Below are 23648 nucleotides of genomic sequence, written 5' to 3' on the forward strand. Positions count from 1 at the left end.
ACTCAGAAGGGAGGGAACTTTCCTCAGGCTGATCAGAGACGTCTTCAGAAGACGCTGCAGCAAGCATCCTGCGTCCTGCTGCACAGATCAGCGCTCTGTCCTGAGCTCAGGACCGAGGGAAGGACGTCCGCTGAGAGCATCTCTGTTCACCCCGGCCTGTCCCGTCCTGCCCGGGGCACTGGGGCCAGAAGAGTAGATGAGAAAGGAATGAAGCTCCTCACTGAACCGACCAACAGAAGAAAGACAAAAGAGCAGAACACCACCGAGTGAAAATAGCTGCTGAGCCAGCAAACCTGTGTTTCAAGGACGAAGGTTAAGTGGATCCCAGGCTCACGTCCCCGAAGCGGGTCCCCGCAGGTGCACAGTGAAGGCAGGGAGTCGAGGGGGCTTGCAGGGGTGCCCGTGTGAGAGAGGCGGGTGGGAACCAGCGGAGAAGCGGGGCATGTCGGGGAGAATCTGGCGATCGCGGTCTCTCTGGGAACGCAAGAATGCACGGGGCTGTCTTCACGGCGGGTCGACGGAAGACAAAAGCTTATCAGTCAGACCCCGGGGGGAGGACGGGCTCATTCCCCACCTTCTGTGCTCTGTGCTGTCGACCTCTCGAGGACACGTTCTTGAAGACGAGGAACGAGGCCGAAACTCTGCTTTTCCGGATGTCAGGACTCCAGTAATTGAGTCCCGGCTGTCTCTGCACAAGGAGGGACATCGAGTGGACACCATGAGGTGGGCGTCCCGCGGTAAAGGGTCTCCGTCCGCCAGCACGTGATGGACAAGGCCGTGCTGAGAACTTGGCTCTCGCTATAGGAGGAGGCAAGAGTGGTGCTAAGAAACGTTTGGTCACTCCAGCCACGATGGGACACTGATCCCCCACGGCTGAAACGTGACACGGGAAGATACTCAGTGTGGACGAGGAGATGAACCGGTGGAGACTAACGCGCTTGTGGATGGGGACGTCGGTGGGCGCGGCGCTTCGGAAGAACCGTCCGCATGTCTGTTTGAGACCAACGTGCTCGGGATCCAGGCCCCGCCCTCCAGTGAGTGCCCAAGGGCAGTGCACGCGTCACGCCCTCAGAGGGACACGCACGGGAGCGCCCCGCCCTCGATCCTCGGCCCCAGCCGGAAACCGGGAGCAGGGCCAACGTGGGATTGACGTGTAAACTATGGGATAGCGCGTGCCCGTCGGCGTGGCCGGGTGTCAGCAGTGTGGTGTGTCATGGGAGGAAGCCGGACACAGAAGGTCCCTGCCGCATGGCTCCCTCTATACGAAGGAAAAGGAAGGCCACGCTACCTGCAGTGTTCAGTGACGACTGTCTGCGCGGTGCTGCTACAGGAGGAGCGAGGAACTGGCCACCAACCCGGCCAGGCGGACACTGCGCCTCGTGGGGAGGGGGGCCGTGCTTGAAAGGGTGCTCGGGGGGTCCCTGGGGTCCTGACAGTGTCCCGTGGCATCACTCAGCGCTCGCTCACTGTTCACTTCCTAACGAACGGCTCATTAAGTTCCCATGGAGGTTTGTTGTGCAGCAAAGTAATTAAAAAAAATAAAATGGCGGAATATACGACGCGGGAAAAGTGAATGGCCAGCCCGAGCCTTTCACAAGGACCTCACGTGGGCCCTGGCCTGGGCCACACGAAACCCAGGTCCTGGAAATGAGGACTCTGAGTGTGGAAAGAAGATCCAGGGAACGGGCTGTCCTACCTTCCCGGATGCGGCCGCGGCCCTTGGTTGAAGGTTTTGCGTAACTCCTGGCTGCAAGAGACGGGAGGAGTCCCCCGGCCGGCCTTGCAAGGACCAATCAGGCTTCGGAACCCTGCGACACTTTCGTCCTTATTTCTACCTGCCATTCTCTGTTTTTACCACGTCTTTGTCCCGCGGGCTCGCTCTCCTACCTCCTTGGGTGTTAGTAGAAAGGGGGAAGTGCGAGTCTGGATACAGAGCTGTTAGTCAAGAACCGAATTATGCAAAGAACAAGAAACAAGCCAACACACCTTGCTGGCGCGTGATAATTGGAACGGAACCCTCCGATGTGGGGTTCTCCACGTGAGGTCAAGTGCGTTTTCCCAGCAAACTTCTTCCTCCTTGAAAAGACCACTTAGAAAACCTTCGAGGGGCGCATTACCATTCCCAGAACCAGTGTAATTTTCATGGGTGATTTTGTTTCAAAGAGGAAACATTTTTCTAGCAGGGAACCAAAGGCAGAGAGCGGTAGCAAGTTAGGTCTAATGACAAGTGATGTGAACAACATGTATAAATGTTTAATTTGGGCTCAGACATGCCAGATGCAAATTTCCTACTTCCTCAGGCAGTGCAAATACTGATCACTTACATGATTGCTTGGAAAAAGGGTCAACTTTTGGTTTAAGAAAACATCGCTGAAATATTAAATATTTATGAAACAGAGCTATTGCAGTGGGAGGCCGAGACCCACGTGGTGGGGTTCATGGCGAAATCCCGGCCACGCACCCACACTGCAACTCATTCCTGCGGTGTTTTCTTCTGGCTGACGGCAGGGTCAGGGACGGGACAAGGTCGTTCATTCTCCAGGCGAAAACAAAGCCGAATGTGGCTTGTCCCTGAACACACAGAGACTGCAAGGAAAGGATTTAAGGGAAGCCTTGGAGCAGGGGTGCCTGTCGCGTCCGTCAGTTCGTGTGCGTGGACGCGTGCCGAGGCCTATCATTCCACCGGGAGAGGAGGTCGCCCTTTTGTCTGTGGCTTGCTGGCTCGTTGACACCACAACGCTGGTGGAGGAAAGCTGTCATCTGTGCTCTACAAGATGACTTCTAGCAGGCCAGCTCTGCCTGCTTCCAATGGACGGGAGCCGGGAGGGCCCCTGGGCCGTTCTGCCACATTAGCAGAGACTGCAGCGTGACCCCTGATGGACTTGGGCGGGCGAGCCATTACCATTCACTTCAAATGTGTATAAAGAGTCATACATCCCTGTACCCCACACATATGTGTTGACCTTTACGTATGTGTCTGTATGTTATCTGGGCACGTGTATGTACGTGTTTGCATTATCTGTATAGATCACACACACACATAAACTATGGATAAGCTTCCATGGGGTACACACAATGTGTGGATACTTCCACACGTATGTGTCCCATGCACACATAGGCATACACATGTGCGTGTGCACACACACCTGTAGCTGAAGGTGTGCGGATACAGGCCAGCACACGCACTCACGCTCGGTGGGGACGGAGCAGGTGGATGGAGACACCCTCCGGACAGCGACCTCGATGCCGTGTTTGCCGTGAGTGGCCCGATTCTCACAGAAACCAGGATCCAGGCCCGGAACAGACCCTGCTCAGAACGTGCACTCTTGTCTGTGACTTTCTGAGTCTGGTGTGGAAATCTGACCCTCCCGCCCCTGAGGTGGTCACTCGTGTCTTCGCCGGGGCTGACGGCTCCCGTCTGGACGTTGGCGCGGTCTCCGTGAGGCTCCTCCTTGCCGCCGGCCGTGGCAGAGGTCTCAGCCTTAGGCTCGTGTCGGTTAGAAACAAACCAGGTTAGTGTGTCCTGTTACACGGTGACCACGCGCGTCGGCGCCCCCGGAAGCCCAGACCGCCGCTGTGTGCTGGCCTCTCCGCGGGGAGGTCAGCGACCTGCTGATGACATGTCCTCTCTCGGGTCCGTCCTGCCCTCGTCTCCTGGCGGCTTAGCAGGGGGACCTGCGTGGGGGGACGCCCACGCCCACGATGGAGCCGCTCTGCTCCGGCTGTGCGTCCGACACGGGGCCTTCTCTTCTGTCTGTAGAGAGCTCGGGGGCTCTCCACGCAGCCTGTCCTCACTCAGGTAGCAGAGCAGACTGGGTCCCTGCGTTTGTCCCCAGAGATGGGCCCAGGGTCAGAGACCGTGCGGTGAGCGCCCCCACCCACACGTGTCCCTCTGAGACGGCTCAAAACGTCCTCCCCACGGCTAATTTCGACGTGTGGGGCCCGAGCCTCCCGTCGGGGGTATAGATGTTCCGTGAGACTCGGGCTTCTCCCCTCCTCCCTAAGTGTCTTTAGAAGTTCCCGACCGTGTCTAATCAGGGCTGACCACCTGCTTGCTTCCCCCCCCCTCACACACCTTTGCCACGCTGCTCTGCTGCTCTGCGCCCCGGAAGCCCAAGGCCCGCCTCCCGTATGCAGGCGTGCTCAGAGCTAATGGGGCCGTGGTCACGGGCGTGGCCGCTCCTGATCAGGAAGTGGATGGGCTCCGTGGCCCAGTGCAGAACCGTGGCCCCGAAGCTCACTGGTTTCCTGTCTGTACTTAAGAAAACCGAGCTCCTCTCCTGACAGGCAGGAGAGTCACTGAAGAGGCCCCCGGGATGGCCAGGGTACAGGCGGCAGCTGGTGGACAGAAGTCTGCTTTCACGGTGGCTGTGATGTCACTGCTTGTCCCAAATCACTCATAAGCAAGGGCTGTCGGTTAGCAGCCCTGCCTGGTGGTGCTGTTGGTCATCGTGAGACTGAGGACACTGCTGGCATTGTTTTTTCTCCAGAAGGCCATGGGGGATCTGTCTCCCAAGCCTTGGCTGGCATTTCAAGGGCCGATTCCTGGACCGAGCCGTCCTCTCCCATGCCCCGGACCAGAGGGCATCTTCCGGCCACAGGCAGAGGGAACCCGACGCGCTCTGGTCTGTTCTGGCAGATGTGAGCACTCGGGTGCCGACTCACCTGGTTCCTTTATACATGAAACACCCACTGGGCTTTCACAGACGGCTCACAATCAGAGCACATAGTGTCATTCCTGCACGGTCTCCCTCCCCGACACCGAGTGCAGCGGAGTCTGGAAACATCAAAGAGAGGTGTTTACGAGAAGTCCTTTGGCAACTGATAGACGCAGTCCTGTCTTTAAATAAGATTTGGAATGAGGGCAAGTGTCGTCCAAGTGTCATGAATAAAGCATAGGTTTGATTGTAAAACCTCGTGAGCACCCTCGCGAGCCCGCGAGGCGCGAGAAGCCTCCGGGAGGGACGGCTAGAGGGGCGACACGTCCAGCTTCTGAAAACGCTCACGCGGGCTTGCCACAGGAGCGCACCTCACGCCTCACCATGACTTTTTCTGTGATCTCTGTGGTCGCCCACGGAGGACGCAGCCCTACGTGACTCGCACACTTCCCTTCTGCGCACTGGATCCTAGTCCTGGGGACCCCTAACTGACCCCCTACTGCAAGGTGACAGCCTCCTGCCCAGGCCCTGGCATCCCCAGAGCCCTGAGGACCAGGGGCCACTCTTGTGGGAGACAGGTGACCTCGGTGCGCCCCATGAGGAATCAGAGACACGGACTTTAACCACAGCTGCAGTCCTATCAAAATGCCTTCAGGTTGAGAGTGTGGTGGTCTCCCTTCAATTAGCTTACCGACGAGGACTCCATTTTAATGATCTAAATAGCTTTAAGTTTAATTTTGAAGTAATTTCAAATCTAGAAAAGGGTTGCAAGAGTAGTGCAAGAACTCTCCTTTCACTAATTTTTGAAAGAACGCCCAGATTCATTAATATTTACTATCTTGGCCTATTTACATTATTAGTCGTTCTTCTCTCCTTATTTTATTAAGAGTCTAGAAGTCCATCGTTGTATAATATTAACATAATATTTATTATAGTGGTATTGGTAGGACAAGAATGGATTTTAACACCTATTTTTTTAAAATTAAATGGCTTGAAATATTTTAATATTATTATTGATCTCGATGCTCAGACAACCTCACGTGTACTCAGCAGACGCCCCTCAAGCCAGTTCCTCCGAGCACTGACTAGTTCCTGGTGCTTTTCGACCATTCCTTATTTTTTTTTTTGCACACTTTTGCTCAGCTTCTTTATTCTCTGTCATTTGGTCTTCTATATCATTAATTCTTTCTTCTGCCTCATTTATCCTAGCAGTGAGAGCCTCCATTTTTGATTGCACCTCATTAATAGCTTTTTTGATTTCAATTTGGTTAGATTTTTGTTCTTTTATTTCTCCAGAAAGGGCTTTTATATCTCTCGAGAGGGTTTCTCTAAGATCTTCCATGCCTTTTTCGAGCCCGGCTAGAACCTTGAGAATTGTCATTCTGAACTCTAGATCTGACATATTACCAATGTCTGTATTGATTAGGTCCCTAGCCTTCGGTACTGCCTCTTGTTCTTTTTTTTGTGTTGAATTTTTCCGTCTTGTCATTTTGTCCAGAAAAGAGTATATGAAGGAGCAAGTAAAATACTAAAAGGGTGGCAACAACCCCAGGAAAATATGCTTTAACCAAATTAGAAGAGATCCAAAATCGTGAGGGGGGAGAAAGGGGATAAAAAGAGGTTCAAAAAGGAAGAAAGAAAAAAAAAAGAAAAAAGAGAAAAAGAAAAGAAAAGAAAAGAATTTAAAAAAGAAAACAAATAAGAAAAATATAAAAAAGAAAAAATATATATATTAGATAAACTAGTTAAAAAACGTTAAAAAAGAAAAAGGTAAAAGTTAAAAAAAAATTTACCAGAAGGCGAGAAAAAAAAAACAAAAAAATGAAAAAGAAAAAAATTAAATTAACTGCAAGACTAAAAAAAATCACAGGGAAAAAGCCATGAGTTCCGTGCTTTGCTTTCTCCTCCTCTGGAATTCTGCTGCTCTCAAAATCAAAAGACAACTGACAGAATGGGAGAAGATATTTGCAAACGACATATCAGATAAAGGACTAGTGTCCAGAATCTATAAAGAACTTAGCAAACTCAACACCCAAAGAACAAATAATCCAATCAAGAAATGGACAGAAGACACGAACAGACATTTCTGCAAAGAAGACATCCAGATGGCCAACAGACACATGAAAAAGTGCTCCATATCACTCGGCATCAGGGAAATACAAATCAAAACCACAATGAGATATCACCTCACACCAGTCAGAATGGCTAAAATCAACAAGTCAGGAAATGACAGATGCTGGCGAGGATGCGGAGAAAGGGGAACCCTCCTACACTGTTGGTGGGAATGCAAGCTGGTGCAGCCACTCTGGAAAACAGCATGGAGGTTCCTCAAAATGTTGAAAATAGAACTGCCCTATCTATGACCCAGCAATTGCACTATTGGGTATTTACCCTAAAGATACAAACGTAGTGATCCAAAGGGGCACATGCACCCGAATGTTTATAGCAGCAATTTCCACAACAGCCAAACTGTGGAAAGAACCTAGATGTCCATCAACAGATGAATGGATCAAGAGGATGTGGTATATATACACAATGGAATACTATGCAGCCATCAAAAGAAATGAAATCTTGCCATTTGCGACAACATGGATGGAACTAGAGCGTATCATGCTTAGTGAAATAAGTCAAGCAGAGAAAGACAACTATCATATGATCTCCCTGATATGAGGAAGTGGTGATGCAACATGGGGGCTTAAGTGGGTAGGAGAAGAATCAATGAAGCAAGATGGGATTGGGAGGGAGACAAACCATAAGTGACTCTTAATCTCACAAAACAAACTGAGGGTTGCTGGGGGGAGGGGGTTTGGGAGAAGGGGGTGGGATTATGGACACTGGGGAGGGTATGTGCTATGGTGAGTGCTGTGAAGTGTGTAAACCTGATGATTCACAGACCTGTACCCCTGGGGATAAAAATATATGTTTATAAAAAATAAAAAATTAAAAAAAATATGTTGCAGGCTTAGCTTGTATTTTCCCTGGCCCAACCTAGGAATCCATTACTTATTGAATTTAGCCTGTTTGTGGGGACACTGTATTTAGAAACAAAGATCCGTATGCTGGGTGATCTCACTGCTAATGGGCGTCATCGATTCTGGGTCTCTCAGCCGCCAAAGCAAAGACACATACCCTTGTCTTGGTCCGTCGTCCACCTGTTTCTGCTTGGACCTACTTTGATATCTCTAAAGCCGGGGCCCACGCTCACACCTCCAGGTCCATTCCTGCACCTCACACCTCCCCACCCTCCTGCATCTCATGCTTGTGTCCTGCTTTGCCAACAGGGACTTAGCCCCTCATGTCATCATGGTATTGGCTTTGTGGCTCAGTCCTACAGATTCAGAAAGCATTTCCGGAATTACTGATTTATTCCACTGTGGAAAACAAACCCACCGAGGATGGCTTCTTCCAGTTTGTAAACGAGTGCCCTGAATTACTAGAAAGCGATACAAAATCAGCAAAACAATCATTTTTAGCTTTAAACAGCACAGGGCCAGCATAACACCTGGAGGAGGGAAATGAGCAGAGTGGGCTGTACCGCTCCACACCTGCTGCTTAGATGCTTCCAGGCTGATGTGCAGGAAAGGGAACACCGGGCTGAGCCCAGCAGCCTTGCCGAGATGAGGAGGCAGCGCTTGTCACTCTGAGAGATAGAGACCATCAGGATTCACGGTGCAGACCAGCAACACAGAGCTTCTGAGTCTGCAGGGGTCCTCTGGGGGCTTTGCCTCCATGTTCATGTGCGACCATGTAGGGGCACATCTTTGTAGGGCCAAGCAAAGAGCCGCTGCAAAGCATTAGGTCAAGAAATTCCTGAAAGTCACACAGATATGGGAAATTTCATGTCCCCACCAGCAAGATTGGAGAAGCCTACTAATACATGGGACTTTGGGTCGAGTTCCCAGAGGAATATTGCCTTAGAAGTTAAGATAAGTTAGCTCTCAATGAAAGGCTGTTCTGGACTCTGCAAAAAAGCTTAGACTTGAAAATAATCACTCCAATTTCAAGTAATATCACTGTGTGCTAGACCAAATTTCAACACTCCTTAGAGCAATACAGCACCCAATGACATTAGAATTCACAATGCCTGGCATTCAACCAAAATACCAATTATGCAAATAAGCATGAAAATGAAACCCATAACTGGGAGAAAACTCTATTGATGGAAACATTCTCAGAAATGACGGAGATTATGGAATTAGCCGATAAGGGCATTAGACAGCGCGTGCACACACACGCACATGCATTAGTGGGCTTGAAGAGGTAGCCATAGAAACTAAACAAAATGAATCACGGAGAGAAGATGGAAAATAAAAAAAGCACCAGAACATGTGAGAGAATATCAAGTGGTCTAGAATAATTGTAATTTGAATCCTGTCCCTGGAGAATAGAGAGGAAGGGGTGAATAAAAATTATATGAAGACGTAATAGCTGAAGAAACTTTGAAATTTGATGAAAACTATAAACTCGCAGCTTGTGGGAGCTCATCAGATCTCCAGCAGCAGAAACATAAAACCACACCAGGTCACAAGCTGCTGAAAAGATGAAATATAAAAGCAGCTTATATAAGAGAAATACAGGCACATACCACATAATTATTTAAGACGCACAAAGATGAGAATGGTCACATGCTTTGGATCAGAAGCACGGCAAGGCAGGAGAACATGGCATGATGCCTTTAAATACTGAAAGAGAAGTTGACTGAACTGGGGATTTTATACACGATGAAGACGTCTTTCAAAAATGAAGGTGGGCTTCTGCTCCTCAACACGGCGGACTAAGAACCCAGCAGATAGCATTCCTCTTCCGAGAGCAACCATAACCCGGGACACAATACAAAGAAGCTTATGTCTGAATGTGCTGGGAAGTGGACACTCTGTTGCTTCTAGAGGGAAGGGCCACCTGCTGCAGGAGTAGAGATGTGGGATCAGATGACAGGTCTCTGCCACCGACGCTTAGCCTCTGCTCGTGCAGTGGGCACACAGGTGTGAGGCAGCGGTGTCACCTGGAGAACCTACGATCTTCTGGCCCTGGGAACCAGAAAGGTCAGACTGAGAATTACAAACACCCAGGGATAGGGGGATTGTCACAAGGAAGAGCTAGGGGAGCGGCCCCCAACTTTGTGTACCGACGTCTGTGATTGCGCCTCACGCACGAGTGCAGAACAGACTCATGCAACTCAGCTAAAATCAACTTAGGCGAGCAGAGCCGCCTCCTGGGAGAGAGTTTGACATCCAAACCAAGCCAGGTGGTGACCTGCTCAGAAAAGGAGAGCGGTGGCTCTAGGATCTTGATAGCTCATGATGTCCAAAATGCAATCCAAAATTACAAGATATATGAAAAAAAAAACCATGAAAATGGAATACATTCTCAAGAAACAGGAAAACAAAATAATTTAACTAGAATCTGGCTTGGACAAGCTGTCAAGACCGTATCACAATTATCCTAAATAAAGGAAAGTAAAATACATTTTAATTTCTTTACCTTCATCTATTACTTATGTAACACTCTTCCTTTCTTTGCGCAGATCTGAGTTTCTGTTGATTTGGGGGTACTTATCATATGGATGGTGTTCTCCGAGATTCTCAGATCTGAGGTTTGGTGTCTCTCATTGATTTTGGAAATTTCTCAGCCATCTTCCCTCAATTATGGGTCCCGTTCTTTCTTTCTCTGTACTCAGTTGCCCCATTATAAAAATGTTACCCTTTTGTAATTATCTCATAGTCCTTTGACCTCTGTTTAATCTTTTCCACTCTTTTTTCTCTCTGCCTTTCAGTTTTAGAAGTTTCTATTGATGGATCTTCAAACTTACTGATTCTTTCCCTGGCCATGTCCAGTCTGATGAGCCCAGGAGAGGCATTCTTCATTTCTGTTACATTGTTTTTTATCTTCAGCATTTCATTTTGACTCTTTCTTAAGTGCTGTGGCTTTGTTTACATCGCCTCTCTGTTCCTGCTTGCTGACCACTTTTCTTAGCACATTAATAATAGTTATTTTAAGTTTCTGATAATATTCCAAACCTCTGCCACACCCAAGTCTGCTTCTGATGCTTAGTTTGTCTCTTTGGTCTGTATTTTGCCTTGGTAAGCCATGCAGTGTTTTTGGAAAGCCAGGCACGACGTGGTGGGTAAGGGGAATTGAGGTAGTGTGTGGTTTGTGTTTGCCTGGTGAGGAGTCAGGCCCCTCAGGGTTTGCTACAGTTGTAGCACCAGGTTGCCTCTGGTGTCCTTGTTCTTGATTTCTGTGCTCCCTTTGGGTTTCCCTGGAGATTTTTAAAGCAGGGTCTGGGGCTTTCAATTCCTTTACATGTAACCCCTTGTTACAGAGGAGCGCTGTCTGGGATGTTGTGGCTGGGGGGAGGGAGGTGTTCTATCATCCTGTGATTAGGGGTCAGCCCTGCGTTGGGTATTTTCTTTTCCCCAGGTAGGCTAGGCTTTGGTGGAATTAGGTTAGGCTCAGCTGAAGCAGTTTTCACTAATCTCAAGCCTCTTAAGAAAAACAGAATGTCCTGGGCGTACTTCGAAATGGACGGCTTTCCCTACCCTCCGTGGGAGGCAGGAGGGGCTCTTCCTCCCATCTTCATGGTGAGCATCTGGTAGCGAGGGCTCCTGGAGGTAGAACTCACAAAAGTGTGCTCCTCCCAAAACTGGGGCCTCTTTCATGATAATTATTATTTTAGAAAATTTATTTATTTTTCTTGAAGTATAATTGAAGTATAATTTTGTGTAATTAAAGGAAAGCTCCGCAGAGAACTAGAAAGTCTAGTTAAAAGGGATATTCAGGAGATGAGCGTAACAGCCCAACGGATGAGACAAGACGGAACAAGTGAGCTTGAAGACAGCAACAGGAATCATTCACGGACAGAGCAACCAGTTTTCTGTCTTTTTAGAGAATGAAGCCCGTTTGACTTGTTAGACTAAAGCAAGTCTCCCCACACATAGAACTGGATTGCCAGAAGAAGAGAACAGAGAGAATGAGACACAAATGTTAAAAAATTCGTTGAAGATGTAACGTCCAAGTATCCTACATCTGATGTAAAACAGAGAGATTCTAAATGAATGTTGGGGGGAAACACACACACACACACACACACACACACAGAAGCCCGTGCCGAAGCCCGTCATTATCCGACTGTTGAAACGAGATAAAGAGCGCGTTTTGCAAGCGAGGAGAGAAAAATTGCAAGGCACAGAGGAGGTGTGATGTAATTAGCGGCTGGCTTCCCCCCACCAACAGCGTGGGACGAGGAAGCAGGGCAGTGCGTGTAAAGTGCGGAAAGCAAGAATAAACTCGATTCACTGTTTTGTTCTTCCAACATCATTCAGTGGAAACATTCTTCAAAATTAAGGTAAAATAAAGACATCTTCCGACAGAGGAAACTGAAAGAATTTGCTGCCAGGAGACCTTTGCTGTAAGAAATGCTGACCTAAGTTATTCAGTCTGAAAGGAAACGCCACTGGGTAGAAAATTGGATCTTTCAAAAAGAATGAAGAACATCAGAAATGGTAATCCTCCTGGGTGTACTTTAAACCCGAAGACAGTGCACCGCAAACACTGAGCCTCGTGCAACGTTAGATGATCGACCTATATCCTGGGGACCCCAGGACGGAATACAGACTGCGACCCACGTGTCTAACCGTATTATGAATGTGTCGCATGTCCGCCCTGAGGGTGGTGGAGAGGGCAGGACGTCAGCTCCCTCACTTTGGTGTTTGCCCCAGATCCCGTCAATGTCAAGACGGAAAGAGCCGTGTGTACACCCTGTACTCTGGCGGGCACGTTCGTGTCCCACGTGGGTGTGCCTTAGCGAGGCTGAGCCTGTTCACATGTATGCCAGGGTTGGACAAACGAGCAGACAAGCTGCAGGTAAATGAAGCCGTGGTCCTCAGTGTGAGACAGGAAAATGCAAGTAAGTAGGAGAAGAGGCTACACACAGTGAACCCTGCAGTGTTGAATGAGATTCAGGCACTGGGAGCTCAGGTTCATTTTCATGTTTGTGCAGAGAGACACAGAGCTAGTGAAGGTGGACGGACTGTTCAAGAAGAAGAATCGTGGTGTGTGGGCGACTGTTTAACAGTGGATCTCCGAAGCCCTGCTGCGTAGGGCTGGCCAGGTTCCCTGGTGCTCTGTTCCCATCGTGGCTAATTTCGACCTACCAACACAATGTCGCTTAAGGGGTGTTGGGAAGAGAGGAGTGCGGTTCACCTCTGGAGTAACACTGGGGTTGACGCTCTGCTGGAACATAACCGTCTGAGCCACGGAGTTCTCAATAAATTCCAGAGGATTACGAAAGTACGTAGCATGTTTTCTAATGCAAGTGGATTGTACAAGTAATCAGTGACTGAAGTACATTTGGGAAAATCCCTACATTTTTAGAAATTACACAACGTTCTGTGTGTGTGTGTGTGTGTGTGTGTGTGTGGTGGGTATCAAGAAAGAAATCACAGAAGAAATAACAAAGAACAGGAAGAAGTATATTCAACTCAATTTATGAGGCTGGTGTTACTCTAATACCAAAATCAGAATGATACACGCTCATGAGGAAGATTGGTTTGTATCTTTTCTTTTTTATAAGTCATACTTTTTTTTTTAAGATTTTATTTATTTATTTGACAGAGACAGATCACAAGCAGGCAGAGAGGCAGGCAGAGAGAGAGAGGAAGTAGGCTCCCTGCTGAGCAGAGAGCCCAATGTGGGGCTCGATCCCAGGACCCTGAGATCATGACCTGAGCTGAAGGCAGAAGCTTAACCCACTGAGCCACCCAGGTGCCCCAAGTCATACTTTCTTATAAAAAAATAAAACTACAGAGGAATCTTCCTCATGAGCATGTATACAAAATCCTCTACAATATAATAGCAAGTTGAAGCCTGCCTTACATCAAAAGATAGTTCAGCCTGATCAAGTGAATTTTATTCCATGAATTTAAGGACGATTTAGTATTGAAAAATTAATCAAGGTAATTCACCGTAATTACAGAGGGAAAATGAAACCCATATGATCATCTTAAAAGATGCAGAAAACACATTTGGCAAAACTCAACATCTATGTGTAAGAAATACTCCTAGAAACCTAGAAATAGAAGCGACCTCCTTTGACCCAATTAACAGTATCTGAAAAAACCTATAGCCAGTATCATCCTCCACAGTAAAAGACTGATTCCACCCCCTGCCCCCAAATTGCTAATGTAATGAGGGGAGAATGAAATAAAATATGAAAGTCACTTACTTTGGAAAGCAAGGATTATTATTCTCTTTACTCACAGAATACCTGACTTTTGGAAAAGAAATCTTAACAGATCTACCAAAAAAGCTACTAAAATTAATGAGTGAATTTTGCAAGGTCACAGGATACAAGATCTACCTATGAAAAATTAATTGTATTTTTGTATTTTATAAATAATTACAAATTAAACTTTAGGGATACTATTTTCTAGAGAATACAAAAAAATGAAATAAAGTGAATAAAAAAGATGTTTACGTTAAACCCCCGCATACCCACCCATGTAGCCCCGGGACATGAAATACTTAAGAATGGATTAAAGAATGGACGTGCATGATTTGTAGCTGAAAACGAGAACATAATCCTGATGGAAATCACAGAAGTCCTACGTAAATGGAGGTGGACACCACGTTCACATCGTAGAAGTTCGATGTTGTTGTCAGTCTCTTCCAAGCTGATCTGCAGGTTCACACGGCTCAGTTAAAACCCCCGCAAGCTTCATTTCCTAACGTTTATGTGGGAATTTGGAGCTTTTCCAAAAACTTCGGGACGAAGTAAAACAAGGAGGAATCATACCACCCGATTGCAAGGTGACTGCATAAAGCTACAGAGTCCAGGGTGGTGGCGGCAGACAGACGGAGCCAAACGGCACAGGGACGGACGGAGTGTGTGTGTGGCCGCACGGACATGCATAGGTACATGCTGAGTTGCTTTTCGGCACATTTGCCCAGGCAGCGAGAGCAGGGAGGGATGGGCTTCTCAGCAAACGTGCTAGAATGTGTAAGTGTGTCTAACAGCCCTCCGTGTGAACACTAAATGTATAAAAGTCCTTGCAAAAGCATTGATGACAGTATTTTGTGACCTTGGGGGTGGACAAAGCTTCATTTCTTAGGACACAGAAAGGACAAATGATAGGAGAATGAAAATAGATAAATGTGACCTCACAGAATTTTTAAAAATTGCTTTTCAAAAGATGTCGTGAGAAAATAAAGTGGCCAGTCACACACAGGAAGAAAATATTTGCAAAATGCAACCCACGAATGTGTAGCTACACTAGGGAAGAAATGTTACGACTCACGGGAAGACAGAAACCTCACAGAGGAAGGGCAAGCTTTAGGACAGACATTGTAGCAACGAAGACACACAAGTGGACGAGTCTGGGAGAGAATGTCCGCTCTGCTGTTCACGCAGGGACAGGAAGGTCCCCACCACGCTGAGATATGCTTTCACACGCTTTCGGAGGGTCGCAGTGACAAAGCCTGACCGATCGATCGCCCACTGACCCGATGCAAAGGGAGGGAGCCTTGCGTGCGTTGCTGGCAGGAATGTGCTATGCAGAACTTCAGGAAAGAGTTTAGTTCTTCTTCTTCTCTCTTTTTAAAAAAATAAAGTTAAATACCACGCAGCATATGTCCCAGCAATCCCACTTCTCAGTGTTTGCTCAGGATCAGTGAAAATCTCTCTCCATGCAAAGACTCGCACACAAATGTCCACAGAGGAGATTTCTGTAACAGCTCGAGCTGGAAAGAAACCAAGTGTGTCCACCTGCGGAGGAGAGACAAGCCTCGGACTATCCCCCTGGGGGCCCGTTCTCTTCAGCAATAAAAGGAACAACTACAGATACGCACGTCCGCACGGGTGAGCCTCGGGAAGGCGCTGTGTGCTGGGTGCGCTGTGTGCTGGGTGAAAACACAAACCAGACCCGAGGACTCCGTACCAGATTAGCACAGATCCATAAAATGGGGGAGAAGCCAAAATTCCGGTGATAGAAAGCGGTGGTTGCCTTAGGGGAGGGTTAGGGGACCAGTGTGACTGTAGAGAAGGGAAAGTATTTGTGGGGAAGGGTTTGTTCTGTACGGAAATTGTGGTGGTACTTTAAAAAAAAATTATACACTTCTCAAAACTCACTGAATTACCCTTAAAATTGGTGACTTTAACTGTATGTAAATCATGCTTCAACAAAACTGATTAAAGACTATGAAGCAAAATCACCCCAGGGAGCTGGTCATCTGACTCCCCGCAGACCAGTAGGGGAGGGTGGCGGCCAGGAGTCCGTCCCCTTGTCCTTGTTCACTCGTCCGGACACACTTGTCGAACTCCTCCTTGGACCAGACCTTGAGAAAGGGACAAGTTTCAGCGGCTCAGGGCCCAGTCCTGCTCCCGGGGTTGGTGTAGGACCATGGGAGTCTCGCCCTGTTGGCTCTGGAATCTCGTCCGGGCAGCTCTCCTTTCTCCCGGGGGAGCCTCTGAGTCAGTGGCCGTCGCATTCTGCCCCCCAAACCGTCCTCACTCGGGGCTGCAGAAGGGGCGTGGGAGCCCCAGTGGTACTGGGGAGTAGGATGCCTCCTGCACCGCCTGCGGTCCCCTGTGTCCCAGCCCTGCTCAGACGGCAGCCGCGGGCTGACTTCCTTGTTCCTTCTTGGCCGTGGTGCTCCCTGGTCACCGGTCACACGTTGTGTCTCCGCCGGTCCAGCGGCTCTCAGCCCCAGGGTGCTCAGCCCCTCGCTGGACCCCAGGGTGCTCAGCCCCTCGGTGGACCCCAGGGTGCTCAGCCCCTCGCTGGAGCGGCCCGCAGGAGCTGGAGGGAGGGAGCTGGGCTGGGGCGGCACCAGCCCCTCCCCCACGCCTCCCCGTTCCCTCGCCCCAGCCCCTGTCGGACCCAGTTCCGCGTTGGGTGGGAAGGTTGCGCCTGCAGGGGCCTGGCCCCCCCACGGGCGAATGAGAGAAGGAGGAAGAGCAGCTCTTGCCCCCGCCGCCCCGGAGCCCGGGCCTCACGCAGGCCGATGTTCCCCAGCCTGTACCCGCGGGGCGTCTCCGTGCGTGTCAAGGGAGGCCTCAAATGAGAGTTCAGTTCGCGGGATCCTGAGTGTTGTCCTCTGGGGAAGAGAGAAATCGGGCCCCGCTGAGCACAAGCGACCTCGGCAGGATGGTGATGTGTGTGTCCCACAAGCACGTGCAGGACATGGGGCTGGTCACCAAGGTCAGGTCCCACGTCTGGGAGTCCGAGCCCCGGGTGTGGGCTCAGCATCCTGGGGACCGTGGACCAGGCAAGACGCCGCCCCAGCAGCTCACAGGATGGAGACGTGGGCGGGGCAGACGGCCGCCGGGCGGGACCCACGTCCTCAGGGCTAGAGCCACTGGGCTTCCGGGCTCCTCCCCAGCCGTACCAGGAGGACATTTCAAGCCGCAGTTCTCATCGTCAGACAAGAGACGCTTGATCCAGATGTGAGCGTCAGCTTCCAGAACGCGGGTGGCCCGGACTCTCCTTACCACGCAGTGTGTGTTCCGAAGACTCCCTTCCTGCAGGCAACTAGGTTTCTGGGCTCTGGGGGCCTTGCCCAGCACCCCCTCGGTGGCCCGCCAGCCTCGGTCCGCCGTGCCGGGGGAGCCTCGCGACCTGGTGCACTCACAGGGCAGCCTGGAGCCTGGCGGATGCAGATTTGCCTTCACTACAGATGACCTACGGGCACCAAACTGTGGCGAATGGGGAGCGGGAACGGGGGGCCCCCCTTAGGTCTTTCTGCCGTCAGTAGGTGACATTAGGCTGTCACCATCCAAAGTCTGCCGAAATGGCTCCAGCATCCATCTCCATAGGTTCAAGCACGATTCACGTTCACAGGAAACCCTCCGAGATTCCTCCCTGTCACTGTGTGCCCTGGGTGTCCTGTCTCACGTCCCGGACCCACGTCTGTCTCACGTCCCTAACCACTGAACCGCCAGCCCAGAGGACCTCTGCTAGAAGGCAGCACTCGGCCTCAGTTGGGAAGTGACCAGGGAGGCGGAGAGCCAGTTCCCGGACCTGCCCCTCCCACTGCTGGCAGGGATCGGCCCCAGGGGAGGGCAGAGCTGAGAACCAAGGAGTTCGCCGCGTTCCTGAGCGGCCGTCCCGTGCACGCATAGCCCAGACTGTGTCGTGAAGGCCAACACCTCCAAGTCAGAGAAGAGGATATTGTGGGTCTAAAAGGCAGGCCCCGAATAATGAAGTGTGGTGATGAGAGTGCAGTGGCCTCCGACCGAGCCAGCTGAGGTTTCCGCGTTGGAAGGGGCTGGAGAGCCAGGAGGGAAGTGCCTGGCTCTTTGCTGGTGCACAGGCCAAAGCTCTCTGGTGATTAGGGCCCCTCGGGAGGCGGGGCTCCAGGGACACAGGCTCATCCCCCCTTCCCCTGCCCTGCACCGGGCTGAATCCCTTCAGAAGCAGGGCTGAGGAGCTACGTGCTCAGTGGACCTGGCACGCTCATGGGGGCCAGCGTGCCCCGAGTGTGGCCCGGGCAGGCATCTGAGTGGTTTCTGTGTCACTCACTACGGGAGCAAAACAGGTAGGGACACACCGAGCCCTGAGGACTGGCAAGCAGGGGCACATGGTGACCCAAAGAGAGGTGCTGAGCTCCAGGAGACCCAAGGGGCACGGCCGTGGGAGCCGATGGGTGGGAAGGAGCACAGCCCGTGGCCATCAGGGCCCCAACCCACTGTTGCCAGCGAGGGTCAGCGCTGGGGTGCAGACCAGGCCCTGCTCCCTGATGCCCAGATCGAGGCCAGGGGTGCCTGGAGCCCGGTGGTCTCCGAGGAGAAGGGCACTCCTGGTGCCGTGGGCAGAAGGTCTGAAGACAGTGGGTATTGAATGGGATGGTAAAAAATCCACTTTGAAATTGGTGAGATTCAGTAATTGCCTAGGAAATGACACTGTGAAGACTGGAGTCTTCTCGGGTAGTGAGAAATGCACCTGCCTTCTGTGGCTGTGGGCTGGTTTAATCATCCTAAGTGTCTGATCTCAGCCCACCCCAATTCCTGTGACCCCCCATGTCAGCCCCCCAAGAACTGTGGGTTTAAGAGATGCTTCTTGCCACAGCTCAGCTGCTCCTGAGGGACCTTGGTGCACCCTGCAGCTCACTGGGCTGGGTCTTTCTAGGATCAGGAGGCAAGAGAGCGCCAAGATCTGACTTGTGCAAGGAAAGCTCCCTGCCCTTCGTCCTTGCGGAGCAGAGTGATACAGGACCTCCGGCCAGCACAGGACCCCAGGTGGGGAAGGCCCAGGCGGCTTGCCTTGAGCTCTGAGGCCCTTTCCAACAGTGAGGCTGTGACCATCGGCGTTGCCTTGGCCAGCAGCTCCCCCACTTCAGAACGAGCTGTGGGTTGAATGGGGCAGCAAGGCCCAGCAGGAGGTGACCGAGTGTGGAAATCCACAGATGCGAGGCCCGTGGTGGGGGCAGTGAGACGGCTACCGCACCCCTCTGTGCCGGAGGAGGGGCGAGGAATGACATTTCCCAGCAGAAATGTCTCTGACGGCTCCGTTCTAGAATCAGCCCCGCGACCGCACGTGATGTTGCCCAGTTTTCATTTCTTGAGACCTCCCCGTGTCAGGCACGGCGGGTGTGTGTGTGTATGCACACATATGTTGTTTTCGATAGCCATGTGGCAAAAATGATCTGTTTAACGCAAAAGCTGATATTTTTTTCGCCCAGAGTCGTATCTTCAGACTTTGTGTGGGCGCGCAGTGGCTTAGGCGGTTCAGCATCGGACTCATGGGGTTCGGTTCAGGTCGTGATCTCAGAGTCGTGATCTCGAGCCCCGCGTCGGCCTCCACGCTCAGCGGCCAGCCTGCTCAGATTCTCCCTCTCTCTCTCTCTCTGCGCCTCCCTCGATGCGCTCGCTCTCGCTCAGATAAATAACTTAATCCTAACAAAGATACTGCGGCGTCAGTGTGGTCAGAGGACACAGGGTGATGTCGTTCAGGAGGAGTGGTTTCCGGCCGAGACTGAAGACGAGGCGACCTGCTCGGTGGGCTCACGTCGGCTGTCCTCCTCATAGACGTGGGCGTCCCCAGGTCGTGGCTTCTCACGTCTGTCTTCTTCCTCTCGGGGAGCCTCTCCTTCTCCGCTTGCTCTTGTCAGAAGCGGCCCGTGGCTCCACGTTCCAGAACATGCCTCCTGTGTGGCAGGTCCCGGGTGCAGGCGTGGCCCACGTGGCCAGTGAGCGTCACTGTGGGACCCTCCTCAAGGCCGTGAGCAGCGGCAGGACACCCCGTTGCGCTGTGCCTCATAGACGATCCGTATTTTACAGGTCCGAGGTTTGGGGACACCCCGCATCAGGCAAGGCTAAGGGGGTCCTTTCTTCAAAGGCGTTTGCTCACTTGGTGTCTCCGTGTCACATTCTGGGAATTATCGCGGTGCTTTAAACTTCTCATGATTATTTTAAATTCTGACCTAGAAGCAGTGATGGCGATTCGCTGACAGCTTGGACGGTGGTTAGCGTTTCCCAGCAGTGACGTATTTGTAGCCTGGGGTTGTGCATCGTTTTCCTAGAGGGGCTGCTACCGCACACATGAGAGCCCGCACAGTCTTTCGTGTGAGCACAGCTTCCCAGCACATTGGGAACGCAGAACGTCATGTGACTCGCTTTCTCGAGACACCTGCTCTGTTGCGGTGGTCGGGGGCTGGACTGCGGGGCCTCCCCGTGTGCCTGTGGGGCCCGCCGGGGTGCACGTCCTACAGGTGGCTCGGGTGCCTCTCTGTGTCCTGGGGCCACCTGGCTGGCTTACGTGGTCACTGATGGGGTGTGTGAGTGTGAATGGGTGGCGGTAGGAGTGTGTGAGTGTGCTTGAGAGCAAGTGTGTGTGATGGTGAGAGTGTGACTGTGTGGGGGGGAGTGTGTGACTATGAGTATGTAGGAGTGTGATACTGAGAGTGTGTGGGAGTACAGGAGTGTGTAAGAAGGAGTGTGCTTGAGAGGAAGCATGTGTGAGTGTGATACTGAGTAGTGTGTGTGGGGGGGCTGGGAGTGTGCTTGAGAGCAAGCATGTGTTTGAATGTGTGATACCAAGAGTCAAAGTGTCCTTGTGTGACTGTGAGTGTGTCAGAGTGTGTGAGTGTGACTGACAGCAAGTGTGTGCGTGTGTGACTGAGAATGAGTGTGTGACAGTGTTAGGAGTGTGTGTGCATGTGCATGGTGAGTGTGACAGTGGGTGTGTAGGAGTGTGTGAGCACACATGATTGAGAGTGAGTGTGTGACTGTGACTATGAGTGTGTAGGAGTGTGTGTGAGAGTGTGTGACTGTGACTACCAGTGTGTGGGAGTGTGTGTGATACTGAGAGTGTGTGAGCGTGTAGGGGTGTGCTTGAGCGAGTGTGCCAGTGGTGGGTGTGATGGCCGCGGGGAGCAGAGGCGTGTGTGTCTGGGGGAGCCGGCAGCACCGTGAGGTGCGAGTGTCGGGGTGGGAGCCTTGTGCATCTGGTTCGGGGCCAGTGCTGTGGCGGGAGCTCCCGTGCTGCGGGCCGGTGAGGACAGACCCTGGTCACGTCCACGGGTGACGGGTGAACCTGAGGCTTCCGTCTCTGGGGCAGGGGAGGCTGGTGCTTGCAGGCTTCAGAGCAGGGGCGGGAAGGGTGAGGGGCTTTGGAGACCTTAGCGGGGACCCTCCCCAGAGGGCGGCCCGGGGAGGAATCGTGTGCAAGGACTGAAGGAGTCACCCTTGTCTTCTGTAACGAACAAAACGTGGCTTTGCAATGATGGGCTGGGGGACTCGGCCCGCCGTGCGGTGCCAGCCGGGGGGAATCCATGGGCGTGCGTATCAGACAACGGTAGGTTTCCTTGTAAACATCGGATCCGATGCCATAACGCTGTGGCTTTTGTCCAGAGCGTCATCGTGACTTAACCAAAGGAGCAGGGCAGGATCCAAAGGCTACTTCCACTTAGCTGCCCTCTGGCCAATCTCACCCGGGCGTGGGGGACACTTGCGCTCAGTGGGAGCTGCAGTCTGTCGTCCGAGGTCCGGGTGACGTTTCCCTGGAAGTCGCAGGGGTTCCTGGCAGAGCCGGGCTGGCCCGTCCAGCCCCGGGGCCCCGTGAGCCCGCAGCTGGCGGGCAGAGGCCCTGCGGCGGCACGACGTGACGGAAGGCAGCAAGCAGAGGTCGATGCCGGTGCAGGCTGGGAGAGCTCGCTGCTCAGAGGAAGGGAGCAATGAAATAAGGCGGGTGTTAGAGCTGCGGCCAGTAACCCGTCCGGCAGGTTTTCTCGGTCTGCGAGGCTTCCATCTTCTCCGTGATAAGTGCCTTCTTCACCCACTGACAACAGACCTGTCGCTCCGAGGCGGGAGGCGGCGCCAGTGGAGGCACGACATCCGTGCTCACTTGGGCCCCTGGGAGCCTGGCTTCGGCTCTGGGCTCCTGCAGCCCCCCAACCGCGGGGAGAGGGGGCTTCAGGAGACTCTTACCCCCATCCCTGGACTGTCCTAGCAGAGAGAGTGGGGACCACCAGGGACGATGTCTGATTGGATTAGAAGCAGACTCTCAGATCTCAAACAGTCATGGCCCCGAGGGCGGCACGCATGTGGGGTGCCCAGGAGTCAGGGCTTGGGAGCGGGGGTTTACTGGGAACAATCCCAGGAAGCAGGCGGGAGGGAGCAGAGAGAGCCAGCCCAGAGCAGGGAGCATCTCCAAGGCCCCTACCATGGGTGGGAGCTCCCCTAGGACTCCCGCAGAAGCCCCAGGACTGTCAGCCTAAAGGGCAGGAGGCTGGGGCACCTCATAAGTGGCCGAGGGAAGTCTCAGGGCCAACGAGAAGCCCCCACATGTCTGGGCTGTGTCCGTGTGCACGGCGTCCATACCCAGTGAGGAGATGCAGAAGCACAGGTGAACCTGGGGGACAGTCCCCCCAAGAATACAGGCACCCACGGGCCCCGCACACTCAGATGCCCACGGGCTTTGGATTCCGTGTCTGAGGAAGAACGTGGAACGCGGCGCCTGGGGTGTCTGCTCCCCAAAGCCCCCGGCTTCACTGTGGAGGAGCAGTTTGCCTCCAAAGCAGGTCTGCACTCAAGAGCTGAGAACGACCACTGTGCTTTAATCCTTCAAGGTTAACTAGCTAGCTAACTAACTAATGCTAACTAGTGAACTAAGACAGTTTCTGCAAGAGTTAAATTCTTTAAAACCTGAGCAGAATCTTAGAGACCCCGCCAACAGTCTACATGGTCACGGTCGGTTGACCCAGAGCCCTTTTCCTTAGAGCCACGTTGCCGATTCATCTTAAATGGAGCTTACTTTCTGATTTTCTCCCAGACCTCGCCACCATAAGTGCCTCCTTAAGTGGAAGTTCCCCCATCCAGTACAGAGGAAGGCTCGTTTTACAAACCGTGGGCCGGGCACAAAACGCGAGAGTGCAGCGAATTATAGCTACGGGACAAGGGTTGTCTCCGTGTCTAGAGGGAATTGCAAGTCGGGTCCTAAGTGAGGAGCCCAGACACGTCCAAGTCAGCACCTGTCATGGGGGCACAGAGAGGATCTGGGGGTCTCAGCCCTCCTGGGTTGCGGTGCACCAGGGGGAGTGGTGCAGGTGGGGACCAAGTGCTGGGCACACCGAGTTGCCGTGCCCTATGCCTGGCCCTCGGAGCCCATGACACCAGAGGGGACTTTAGCAATAGCCCGAGAAAGAGCCTTCACCTGCTGGACCAAGTGTGCTCTCAGTTCGCTTTAATGAGCTCGTGTGGGTGAAGCACTTTGTAAACGAAATGCTCCACGTGGGGGCTGGTGTCACAGAGCCCATTCCACTGGCAAATGTTCCCCCAGGACTTTTGAAGGTTCTGGCACAGTGTGGGATCTGGACTTAGAGATGTGGCCAAGTCAGGTTTCCACCCCTTGGGAACACACAGCAGGGAGACCCTCTAGGAGACCAGGGGCTGGGGGGGAGCCCGGCAGCGGACCCACCTGGCTGGGGGGAGCAGGCCCTGGCCTGGCCGTGAGGAGCTGGAGGGACACCCTTTGGAGGAGCTGGGGCTCGTGCGTG

The 23648-nt window shown here is 52.2% G+C and overlaps 1 long non-coding RNA gene across 1 annotated transcript in view; it reads left to right on the forward strand.

The window, feature by feature from the left end:
* Positions 1–23648, forward strand: part of LOC309859188 — a 366769-nt gene that overhangs the window by 313877 nt on the left and 29244 nt on the right. The gene's annotated exons all lie outside the window — the stretch shown is intronic.

Source organism: Mustela nivalis (assembly GCF_964662115.1).
Source record: "Mustela nivalis genome assembly, chromosome: 2".
Lineage (NCBI taxonomy): Eukaryota > Metazoa > Chordata > Mammalia > Carnivora > Mustelidae > Mustela > Mustela nivalis.